The sequence below is a fragment of the Cimex lectularius genome, unplaced genomic scaffold (genome assembly GCF_000648675.2).
Source record: "Cimex lectularius strain Harlan isolate CLEC.00 unplaced genomic scaffold, Clec_2.1 scaffold53, whole genome shotgun sequence".
NCBI classification, from domain to species: Eukaryota; Metazoa; Arthropoda; class Insecta; order Hemiptera; family Cimicidae; genus Cimex; species Cimex lectularius.
Genome location: NW_019392659.1, coordinates 682,062 through 695,789, shown reverse-complemented (window position 1 = coordinate 695,789; position 13,728 = coordinate 682,062). Strand labels below are relative to the sequence as shown.

Sequence of the window (13,728 nt, the reverse complement as noted above, 5' to 3'; positions counted from 1 at the left end):
TTACTATTTTGAAACCCATACAGGTAGGTATACAGTACCGAATTTTGGTGTTCAACAAAATTGTTCTAACCTCCAACGTATCCAATTCCTACAATTCAGAATCCTCAAAACCATTGTCAATGGTCATTTTTATATGTTCAGTCTTACAATTCTCAATGACCTTAATATCCAATATTATTGAATTAGCGAAAAACCGTTACAAAAGTTACACAATAATTATCGTGCCACGCAAACCCTCATGTCAAAAGCCTTTCATCCCTCACTCTCCCGAATAATCCTCCCCCACGGCTGAAGCGTCAATGGCCTCGCGACCTCCTAAGTGACATTGAATAACAATGAACGTGATTAATGCTAATATCGGAGTGACTAATAAAGATAGTTCCTATTTTTTCTTGTTTTGTGTATATTTTTTAGATATTGTTCGAGTCTATTATGTTTTCGTGTTCTAAGATATTATTAAATATACTTAATCGCACCAATTGACACAGGTTAATTAAATATATTAGTTAAACAAAATGTGTTTTCATAATTATAAAATGAAGAGTATAATTGTTAAAATCTAACTTGTAGATATGTAATAAACACATGTAATAAAGAGAACACTTTCGCCAATGTTTGTTCCATGTGCAATTCAAACTGTTAAATTTTTTTTAGCAGTATGCCCGTACTTTGTGAATTTCTGTAATATAAGAAAAAACAAAAAGAAAGAGAGAAGTCTGAATATGCATACCTACTTGACGGTCAGAATTCAGGGTTTGTTTCGAAAATCAAAACCGATGATAACTTTGAAATGACTCCGAAACATAGTAAACGTTAATGGAATTTAGAACCATACAAACTAGCCTAAAACTCCTAAATAAGTGACGAAAAATAAAAATAAAACTTTTGGGAAGGTTTTATTGATTTCATTCTTTTTGCTCGTAACGGGAGTTTAGAGTGTGCTGCGTTCGAATGCTTGGCCGCTGGATTCCGATCCTGGACCTTTGCCTTACAGTGGTAAGTGCCGTGCCAACGCCAAAGCAGGTACGGCCACCGACGTTCATGAAATTATTTGTAATTCTGTCAAAGCGGCTGCAAGTTAGAGAATTATTTAGTTTCTGAATTTAATGATTATTTGGAGATTGTGAGACGGTCTGGTGTGACGTAGGATTTAGAAAAACATTTTCTTTATCGTGCATACGTTTCGACCTTTATTCAGATCATCTTCAGGGCCTGGGATTTATCAACATTGTTTAAATTTTACAAATACATTCAGGATGTATAAGTCCCAGTAACCCGCATCTCACCATCTCGAAATAATTATTAACTAACGGTCACTAAACACCGTACATTTCTGAATTTAGTTTTTTTTTGATAAATAAAAAACCCACACAACCCACCGGCAGCCCGTTGAATAATCGTCGCATTTGAAATTAAAGATATTTGTTTGATACTTGTCCTTTCAAAAAATTTATTGTTTTTTTAAAATAAATATAACATATAACTTTTTCGAACGGTTGTAGGTTGAGAGGAAAGTTGGTGTCCGAGAGGATCGAAGTCACGATAGCCCATGTGGTAGTGCATTGGCGTATGTAGCCGAAGGTCGCGGGTTCGAATCCCGCTCGTGACACTTACTTTTTTATCTCAACCAAGAGCTTACATAAAAAGTCTAATTAATTGAAAGAAGTAACTTGGTAAATTGACCACTGAAACATAAATAGGCTAAATAATATAAAACGTAATTTTCCAGTAAAGGCTGGGGACCGGGGAAACATGAAAATATAAATATTATTAATTCTTGAAAGAGGATGTCGGCAAGCTAGAATTCTGTGTAACGAATAGCTGTTATTATGTCTTCGTTAGGCAGCATCTTCATTAATGCGGGCTTAATCGGAAGGGGAGGATTACAAACCGTATCAAGCTAGGCCGAGTTCGGTCACCTCCACTCCATCTCAACCGTGGGGAAAACTCTCGGATAAACATTTTCTGGGCACAGCTCCGGTCGGATATCCTACCTGAAATTTCCATCTTATTCCAAAATTAAATGTATCTTCCTCATTAAAATGGACTGTATAACGGGCGAGTGAAATAGGGGTTAGGTTATATTTAATGAGTAGAAAAAGAGTGAATTAGTCAATAAGATTAATCTGATAGCACCGCGTTTTTCATAATAATTTCTTGACAACATGTATTTAATTAAAGATATACAAAAAACAAAAGCACAACGCACAATGGTGTTTTATTTAATTTTTAATTTTTGGCCTTTCTTCTTTTAAAAACACCGATGGACAAATTTAATGAATGGCTCAATTTATTTAGTTTAAAATAAATCCATTATCTTTCTACATTAATTACAAGTAATTAGAAGCTATCGTAGTTTAAACAAACAGTGAATAATGCTTTGTTTACATCCATTATTTACTTTCGAATTGATTAATCCTATTTGCTCAAAACGTAGCATGCCCGTTCATTCTGCTACGCTTAAAGAGCGCTTTCAGTGAATTTTTTCCCTTTGTTGATTTTACTTCATATTCTTCTTATTCTTAAACCTTTTGTAATCAGCCCGCCATTATTAGCGGAAGGATACAACTAACGCGAAATACCAAGATTGAATATAAATCATACTACTTCGCGTGGTGGTTTACCTGGTCTTAATATTACCATCATTAGGGACATGCATAAGTATTATTGCTGCATGATTAAATAAATTCGTCAATTGTAAAATACTTTTTTAGCGTAATATGTAAGAAACTAGTTTTATTTTGACAGGTCCTACGATGCAAAGTTAAAGACACTTCCTTTCTTTACGATTTCAGCTTCTACTCGCGTGAGGTCGCACCGCTTCACTGTCCGTGTAACCAGATACAAAGACCGGTTTCTTTGCGCTGCTGGGCTGCGGTTTTTCCATAAATTAACCCATATTTCGCCAATAGCATTATCATTTTTATACAGTTACAATTATGAAGACTTTTGATGTGAAATCGCCACACTTTGAATTATTTCATTACATGGAAAGAGTAAATGAACAAAATTGGATCAATCAAGGTAGCATTGCAAGTCAAGTTAATGCACGAAAACTAGGGAAAATCATTAAAAAAAACGCTATGGATTTATGGGACAGGCTTGTTGGTAACTACAAAGAGACGACCGGGTTGTTGTGTCAAGGATTTGGACCAAACTTTTTTTGGTAATTTTACACTTCAAAATATCGGACACGTATCCGCATATTCTCGTGAATAGGTCTTGGTTTCGCCAAAAAAGTTGAACTTTGAAATTTTTCAGTTTTTAATATTTTTATTTTGCATTTTTTAATATTTTTATTTGCATTTTTTAATGTATATTGCAATAAAAGTATATTAAACGCTATCAAAGTTTATGAGTAATCAAAAGATTTCTAAAAACCAAATATTTTTCAAGTAAACTAGGCATTAAAATTTTTTTCGTCAAATTAATATGAAATTTCGTTTTAGCACTCCTAGAGACCCCTAAATATAAATTTTTGTTTGAATTTAAATTTATCGATTTTTCATCCTTAAAATTTTTCCAATTTTTAAGAATTCGTTCTCAATCTGAATAAAACGGCTAATTCAAAAATGCCTAAAATGATTTTAACGTCAAACATACCATTTGAAAGTAGAGAATGTTAGCTTTTTAACGATGTAACATAAAAATATATAAAAGATTTCTAAAGTAAATACGTTTATCAGAAATTAACCTCGTTTTTTATATGGAAATAATAGTCCAATTTCAATGTTTGATAGTTGACAATTTTTTGAGACGAATTTCCACCCACGAAATTCGATATCCTAGGTGGTGAGAAAAATGATATTAGAGCTTGCACTAGGACTGTCAGTCACGCGAAAAGCCGTCGAAATTACCAGCCAAAGTACTAATTTACACTGATTTACGCGAAAATCGGTATTTATAGGTTTTCTAACGCTAGAATCACGACAATACAGTCAAATCCAAGTTTTGACCATTGTCTGAAAACTACTTTACTCACAGAATATTGAAATATGCAAAAAAGCAATATTTTGTCGATTTACCCTTTTGAATCATACCAAATCAGAATATTCTGCGACATAGAATATTGTTGTTTTTATCTTAACCAAAACTGCAATTAGTACATCAATAACAATATTTTTTTAATCTGTAAATATCGATGTATGGTCATTTAATTGCGTCTAAAATTAGATTTTCAAAAAAGTTTCATTGCTGAGAATAAACGCATTGCTGACAGATTTTGTCACCTCCCCTCTCCGCCAGTAGCACCACGAAGGTGGAGTTAGGGATGGGGAGATTAGAATAAAAATTAAGGGATAAAAAGAAATTTAAAAAAACACAATTCTTTGTTTCAAATAAATAATCATTGAAATTTACATACCGATAATCCCTCCACCAATTGAGCAAGCAATATTAGCAAAAAGTATTTCATTCGCCTGTCTTAAATTTTAATCTTCAAATCTCGTTAACTTGGTTTACGGACAGTTTCACGGCTCAAGCTCACCTTACTTCGCCCGCCCTCATTTACACCTTCCGAGATCCTTCCGGTTGAAAGGGGTTTTGACTTCCTCCTTGACTCACGGTCTGCCCAGGAACGTGACAATTGTGATAAGTGATAGGCTTAACTCTGTGCATGCGTTTATGTATATGTATCAGTAATCGCTCATTTTAAATGGGGTTTTAAAGATAAATTTTTAAATGATTTAAAAACAGAAAATTAAGTAACATTAAAGCTGGGAATACACCCGATGCAACGCGACCCGATGATACCGACGTAAATTCAAAGTCCAATTTTCCATAAGATGCACATCTGCCCGATGCCACGCAACGCTACCCTACTCTACGCTACGCAATCCCGACTGTCCAGATTTTCGTCGGGTAGCATCGAGTACAGTCGAAGACAATAGAATAGGACATTCATATTTTTATTTCAAACTATATCTATTATTGTCGCTATATTAATTACAACATAATTATTTTAATATAAACCAAATTAACCGAGATCAAAAATTCGTTAGTTTTTATTTAAAAAAATGAATTTTAATCGTTTGGAAGAAAATTGATCAAAAAACCGGAGTACCATTTTTCGATATAATGAATTTAACTAACAATTTATTAAACGGTTTTGCTCATAAAATTACACCGTTTTCGTCGAGTAGCGTCATAACAGGACACTCATAGTTTTTGTAGTTTATTTCAAACTATGTATATGTAATGTTGTCCTTATATTAATTACAACATTCTTATTCTAATGTAAACCAAATGAAACGAAATCCAAAATTCATGAGTTTTTATACAAATTATTTAATTATGATGATCAGGAAGAAAATTTATCAAAACACCGAATAACACCGAACACCGGAATAACTTTATTTTAAACAATTAAGTTTAACAAACGAATTATTACATGATTATGCTCATAAAATTTAACTAACAATTTATTACAAGGTTTTGCTCAAAATAATGCTTTAAGAACAAAAGAGGAGTTGCGATTATGAAAGTGATTACTGTAGTACAAGCTGACTGACTGTACGTGGCGTGCGCTTGACATCGCATAGATGTGCGCACCCTACCAAAACGTGTCAAGGCGTCGGGTAGTGTCGCATAGCGTTGCATTGGGTGTGTTCCCTGCTTAAATGGAATGAAAACTTCATTCAAAACGATTAGATAATTATGAATATCAATAATAACTTGGATTAGGCTAAACCCGTACAACGTTTGTGTCATGCCGAACTATAGGTCCGTTTGATTAATTTTTAAATATACAATTCACTAATTTCGTGGTCAGCTTGACCAATTAATATATTACAATTAATTAAGGTTTTTAGTTGAGATAAAAAAGCAAATGGCACGAGCGGGTTTCGAACCCACGATCTTCGGCTTGATACGCCGCTGCTCTACCACTTGAGCTATCATGACCTCGATCCACTCGGACACCAACTTCCATCTCAACCGCACCTTTTGAATTTTCCCTCCTTTTTGCCATTTTTCTAAATTTGACTCTACTAAAAATCTTAATTAATTTGAATATACATTTAGGGTAGCGACGTACAAACCGTATCCTGCGTCATACCGTTGTCTCAGCTCCTCTCAGGAATCATGATGGAACTTGGATCGTTTCTGACGGTTAGCGATGATTAGGGATGGATGGATCTTATAGATGATTTGAGTAAGTATAATGACGAAATAAAATCATTAAAAAACGGAAACTTTCAATTTTTTAGCGAAACTATTCACAATAATTGAACGATACTTGTGCGATATTTTGGAATGTAGAATCACCAATAAAGGTTTGATCCAAATTCGTGACCCACCAAGCTGATCATCCTCTTGTAAGTACATTTCTTCAAAAATTTACGAAGTACATTTAGTTTTAAGATATTCCACAAAGGTGATATTTAAAAAAATATCAACATAATTGTATTGTTTCAATTCATTGGCATTAAGAGTTATGTAAATTATACATTTTTGAGATCGTATTGTATGTAAAAAAGGTATTACTCTTAACTTTGATAATATGATTATCTTATTAGATATAAGATTTGGAAGAAAGGAAATCATCAAAGAAAAGCATTAGCCATTGTTCATTATAAACATACAAAAATTATATTATCGGACAAAAAAATAAAAATTGTCTATCGACAATTTTGCTTTTCGACATTTTTTTTGGAATAGCTGATATACATTGGAATACATTTTATTAGTTTTCAATTCATTTTAAACATTCCCTTAAAAACAAAAACCAACAGTAAAGTAGGCTTTTTGATACCATATAAACCGCTGAATTTTCATCCAGTGATTCTTAATCTTTCAAGTATGCCTTGGGAAAAAAAAGACCGAAATGTCGATAAAATCCTGTAACTTGAAGCACACTGAACCCAGAATAAAATATAAAATAAAAGCGGGGCGAGTGCTCGATAAGACCCAATCTCATTTGCATTTCTGCACGTACGCGCGGCTCAAGAAACCCGTTCCCAACCCTGATGGAAATACCTGCAAGATAATTGAACCGTGTTTCATTTTTGCTCTTTTTGCCTTTCATACTTAAGGGAATAGTCTGCCTCTGTGGCTTAAAATAGATTTTTTGTCAGCATTTTCTTATCAAAAAATTGGAGAAAGTAACATAATCGGTTTTATAATAAGTACCGAACCTTTTCTCATACATTTGGCGTATATATGCAAAATTTGTTAAAATCCATTAAAGTTTGTAGTCCGATTGGCCAAATAACTTCTTTCAATTAATTAACCTTTATGTAAGGTATTGGTTGAGATAAAAAGACAGTGTGACGAGCGGGATTCGAAGGTCGTGGGTTCGATTCCCGCTCCTGACACAAGCTTTTTCATTTTATGTAATAAAGGTTAACTAACAATTATGTTCCAAAATAACATGCTATTAATAACATTAGCATGTAATTTAGGCAAAAACATGATCAAAAAATTTCATTAGTTTTTAGATCTCGTATTCTTTCATTAAATGTGTTAATCTTAATCAAGTTATCTATCAAGAGCACAGACATTTAAACTTCGCTACTTTGAAACAAGGTGTAAAACTCATTTAAGACTTTTCCCTTCATTAAGTGGACTAGGGATGAATTCACCCCAGCTTGTTTAAACGCAATACTCACAAAATAACCATGTTTTTCATCTTAGAAAAACTATCACAAAACAATTTGTTTCAAGAGATAAGGCGAATTTGAAATAAACAAAGAGCTCAGTTTCTTCGCCAACCTTTGGAGGAAATATCCCTCTCATCGTGGCTTTAAAACATTTTTAATCATTTTCACTGTTATCAAATACAAATATTAGACACAAACATAAAAGATAAAAAACCATGGCGCCAATTCTAACTCAGAGAAATTAACAATTGTATATAACTAATAAGAGATAAGGACAAACAAAATGGCACCCCGTTCCTTCGTCAAGATTTTGAAGAATATATCTCTATCATCGGAATTTTAAAACTATTTGTAATGGTTTAGACAACTAATAAATGTACATACTTACTTATAATATTTCAATTAATTATTCTTTTTATGTAAGGTCTTGGTTGAAAAGAAAAGTCAGTGTCACGAGCGGGATTCGAACCCATGACCTTCGGCTTAATATGCCGCTGCTCTACCACTTGACCTATCGTGACTTCGATCCAATCGGACAGGCGTATTGAGCCGAAGGTCGTGTGTTTGAATCCCGCTTGTGAAACTGACTTTTTTTTATCTCAACTTCTTAAAGTTGCCTCTGATAATAAACCAAAATATCTAATTAAAACTTAATTATTCTAGTTTTGAAAAAAAAAGTAAAATAAACGTGAATTTTTACGACAAAAACTATTATAATTACTTACAATCTACAAAGAGTAGAGTCAGTATTCAGTAAAGTAAAGTATTCAGATGTAATTTAGTAATAATATATTGTAAAATTTCCATATCTAAAAATGGTATAGGAATATATAATTTTCTACTAATTTTAAAAAAGGACAAAATTTCTGTTTAACCTAGTAAATATATCAGTCTCTTTTTATTCACAAATCATCTGTATCTTAGTATTTTTTTGATGACAAAATGTTAATCCCATGTTTTCGACCTACTTTAGTTTCATCATCAGGACATAACAATCTTAATCTTAACAATCTTATCTTGTTTGTTTGTGACTTATATTGTGGTTGTTATTGTTACTTACAGTCCTTGGCGATGTTGCAACTAAGTCCGTCTAAAAAGCAAAATCTGTTAGAAACTTCGTAGGCATACTTAAGATCGCTTTTCCCTTGACCTTAAAATAGATTAAATTCTGCAGTAACATTTGAATTTGTTTTTTCATCAGGACCTTACCGAGATTCAGATTATTCGAAAGTTATAAAATACCGAGGAACATAGGATAAGTTTAAATCGATGTTTTTGGGGACCGGTTGTTCAATAATTTATTAAAGTCGAGCCGAGCGGTCAGAAATGAAGTATTTTAGAAAATCTCGTTTTTCTTTTTTTGGCGACGTTTCGTCCTTTAATTCGTCATCTTTAGGGCCTGAGTGAATTACAAAACGAACGTTGACGAGAAAAGAATACAATACAGATATAAATAATATAATTTTGAACAAATATTTCATACTCTTATGAGAGTGTGGTGCTATTCTTGTGGTGTAATAATTGTTTCGTGTGAAATTGTTGTGTAACATGAATTTGATTTTTTTTTGTTTTTATATGATTGTGACAGAGTAGGGAACGTGATAAACCTGAGAAATTTTCTTTGATCTTAGGCGGTTTTATTTGACTCAAAGGAAGCCGAGAATGGGGATTTTCTCGATTGGATTTGTGATAGGGGGTTTAAACAATGGGCACAGTTACTAAAATTGGAATAAATGTCGAAACGTTGGCAAAAACAAAAACAAAAAAGGAAAAATGTGTTTTTCTAAGATACTTCATTTCTGACCGCTCCTTACAAATTCAACAAATTATAAGACTAATTAGTTATTAATTTTTTAAAATTTTTAATGAAAAGTTGAGAACTCGCGTGCCCAAGAACTTTAGAATATGTGTTGTTTTTGAAAGTTTGTAACACCGGGTTGAAACTTTGTTTCTTTCATCCTTAATCCTTTAATGCAAAATTATAAACTATAATTATAAATTATCGTTATAAACTATGATGTAGAGTGGGATTATTCGGCTAGAAAAGAACTAGATATTTTCTCACCTTTTTATTTATTGCACAATTGAGAGTGTTTCTCCTTTTTCACAGTGCTTGTTTTATAATGTAGGTTTCAAACTCTGAAATCGCTCAATTGTGCAATAAATAAAAAGTTGTCAAAATATCAAGTTTATGTGGTTATGTGGTTTGAAAACTATACTGTAGCCCGATGGCCTATTTGCAGGATTAATCCTATGATAAAATTATAAATGAGAGGAGTGGTCATCGGCGGAATATCGAGTACCCTCACATAGAATTATTCTTATTGTAAATAGTATGGCATGTGAGTAGACGAAAGAGTGTATTTATTAGCGTGTTCTAAGTAGTTATTGGTGAGCGAATATCGATTGTAGTATATGCTGGTATGTGAGCCCAGCTGTGTCGCAGTTCCATTGCAACCATAAGTACCAAATGCAAAAGAGAAAAATGCAGAAATATTAAAAATACAGAGGAAAATCTTCTACGTGGCTATGACCTAGCTGTTTGCCGGTACAAAAAAAAGACCTCATTACACATAATTTTTATTAAACTTTTCTTAGACCAAAAATCTATGTCGCATTAGTTATCCAATCAGGAACCAAATATTGATCAAACTATCAAAATGAAATGTATAAAAAAAGGAAGAAATACGCTTGTTAAAAAAAAATCACTCTGCCAATTTTTTCTATTTGATAGTGAAAGAAATCAGCGACTACAAGACTTTTTGAATCATTTATTTCTAAATTCTGATAGTGTAGAAAAAGTGGTTAAAAAAAAAATATTTCCTCCTATTCACCCAGGCTACAAATTGAGCAAAGTGTCGTCCATTTTGAAAACATTTACAGTTTAAATTTAGAAGATCCATTCTTAGTTCTCCGAAAACGGTCAATATGTATTTTGGAAATTTGAATTTAAAAAATAATATTGGATAATACGATTTGACAAAATTTAGGTTTTGACAGGAAATTTGGAATTATAAAATTCGGGCGTCTGTTTTAATATTGGAAGCATGGAGAGCAACAAGAAAAGATCTATAAATTTGGCAAAAAATAGACGTACAAAAAGATAAAAATGCGATAAATACTCAATTCTAATCTCAATAAATTCACTAATTTCGTGGTCCGCTTGACCAATGAATATATTACAATTAATTAAGGATTTTAGTTGAGATTTGAAAAATGGCAAAAAGGAGGGAAAATTCAAAAGGTGCGGTTGAGATGGGAAGTTGGTGTCCGAGTGGATCGAGGTCACGATAGCTCAAGTGGTAGAACAGCGGCGTATCAAGCCGAAGACGGTGGGTTCGAATCCCGCTCGTGCCATTGACTTTTTTATCTCAACTAAAAACCTTAATTAATTGTAATCTAATCTCAATTCTAATTATATTTATATTATATATATGAAAAATTAATTATTAAAAAGTAAATAAACAAAATAATGATAAACTATATAGGATAAACGAAAGAATGATTAAAAATAAACATATATTGGTTAAATTGTTAACAACGAATGACATCATAAGAAGAACAATTCATAAATCATGATCTATGTTGTAAATTGTAACCTTTAGTGTTCCATGCAATTGAGCATATTAGTTACTTTTGTAAATTGTAAACACGTGCTTTTAAAATATTTGATGATTTATTGTTGTTGTAAGCCATAACATCTGAAGGGGGAAAGCAAGCAGCACACCGGAATCGATACTTGTTAATAACTAAAGACTACTTTTTATGAAAGTGGGTTTTTGGTTGTCTCCGTCTGTGGAATAGCGTGGGTTAAGATAACAAACGAAAAGAGGTTTTTACATCTTAGAAACAATGTTAATTATATCATTTGGAAAACTATATTACATCTATTGACTGTGTGAGCTCTTCAAGATGGTACTAAACCTCCAAAAAAATAAAAACAAAACAGATTTCTTCGATTTTTCAAACGCTCCATATTGTGAACCGTGGATAATACAAAAAAAATTCTTTTTCCAGGTAAGAGTGGATAATGTTAATTATATACATTATATTTCGTGGTCCGATTGACCAAATAACTTCTTTCAATTAATTAATCTTTATGTAAGGTTGAAATGAAAAGTTAGTTTCACGAGCGGGAATCGAACACACCTTCGGTTAGATACGCCGCTGCTCTACCACTTGAGCTATCGTGACTTCGATCCACTCGGATACTAACCTCTCACCTCAACCCCACCTTTCGAATTTTCCCTCCTTTTTGCCACTTTTCAAATGTCGTGTAATCAGGATTCGATTCTCGGCGGCAAGGAAACAAATGAAATGGTCACGGAGAGCTTTGGTGAAGATATACTTCGTTTTACTTACTAAATCTATTATATTTCGTGGTTCGATTGACCAAATAACTTCTTTCAATTTATTAACCTGTATGTAAGGTATTTATTGAAATTAATTTTGTCGCCGAGAATCGAATCCTGATTACACGACATTTGAAAAATAGCAAAAAGAAAATTCGAAAGGTAGGTTGAGCTAGAGAGCTGGTGTCCGTGTGGATCGAAGTTAGCTCGCTCAAATGGTAGAGCAGCGGTGTATTTTGCAGAAGGTCGTGGGTTCGAACCCCGCTCATGACGCTAGCTTTTTCATTTCCATCAATACCTTACATAAAGATTAATAAATTTAACGAATTTAATTATAATAAAGCATCCTGTCAACGATGTAATCTTCTCATATTGTGTCGAAGAGGTCATGTGTTTTTTAATATTAAAGTTTTCACTGATGAGGTCTACTATCCTAGTTAGCTTACCTACCCAAGGGCAGAAGCCAAATCCCTCTTCCTTTATAACGTGTTGAGAGCTAACTGAAGTCTATTCTTTTTGATATTAACTTTCCGCAATTGTTACTCAAGGAACTGAGTAAGCCAATAGATCAGAAGCTTGAGGATAGTTCATAAAGTTTGCCTGGTTTTTGATATAGAGGAGTTTTAAAACTTTTCAGAAATCTGTAAAGTTTAGGATTTCTTATTTTTTCTTCCTTTCATGGCGTGTGAAGCAATGAATTTTAGTCGGTCGTTTAAATAAATCTTTGTAAAGAAAGCCTTCTGAGAACTAAATAGCGTAAGTTCCACAGTTATAAATATGTTAAATGTTTTTATTTGTTTAGTGATGGAAACTTCCTATTTGTCATCTTTCTCGGCAATCGCATATTTATAATACTATAATAGTTCCGAAAACCTAAAAAAAGCTGCAGTAGTAATACCGATCCACACAAAATAATTCAGACCGCGCCCAATTTTTCAATTGTATTTAGCCAAAGTCGCAGCTATTGACATGATGTCCTATTTATTCAAAAATCCAAAACTTATAGTTTCTAACTTTCGTTTAATTTATTGTACAGTTTGATGCCCCTCCCATGGAAGTTCGTTCAATAATGTAATTAATTTTTTAACCTAATAAATGGCTAATTAATAAACTAAATCTCTTACTAACATAAAAGTTATTTATTGCATTTGTTGTAAATTAACAGGATTTTGAACTTATTTATATGACTTGAAGTGCAAAAGTATCAATAAACTATCCCACTGGTGATAAGGTGTAGAAACCATAGTCGAATTGAAAACAAACAGACCGTTTTATATATATTACCCCTCAGTTGTTCTGCTGAAACATCTGAGAAAATCAATTGGCTAAATAAATTGTACGTAGATTGTGAACAGTAATTCACTATACAGGAGTTGACATGTGTCCGAGCTTTTTCATTCCGCCCTTTTATTGGGTATTTTATAGGCTCAATGAAATAAAAAGAACTGTTCGGGAGATACAACAGATTCATTTAATCCCAGGTTAATTGATCAAATGCCAATTGATGGGCCAATTGGTAGATCGGAATTCTTTCGATTCTACCTTTTTTTTTCCTTTCACTACCCACAGTATTTTACCATTTAGACAAAATATTTTAATCTTCCAGTCGAATTGATTTCTACGTTTTGCATTTATCTCCATGCACAGATTAAAGCCTAATCTTCACTTTATCTCCGTGTTAAGTTGATTTTAACGAATTTACTGGAACAACAGAGTTAAACAAAGGCCACTTGAACAAATTATATTTACAAAATGCTATTAGACAGTTTGAAAGGTTC

At 32.8% G+C, this 13,728-nt stretch overlaps 1 protein-coding gene and 1 non-coding gene across 3 annotated transcripts in view; both read left to right on the top strand.

The window, feature by feature from the left end:
- The window catches only part of LOC106669064 (GTPase-activating Rap/Ran-GAP domain-like protein 3), a 423,385-nt gene that overhangs the window by 213,889 nt on the left and 195,768 nt on the right, over positions 1-13,728 (top strand). The window lies entirely within an intron of this gene.
- Trnah-aug lies at positions 1,537-1,609 on the top strand. Its single transcript has one exon. It is a non-coding gene; the product is annotated as a tRNA-His (tRNA).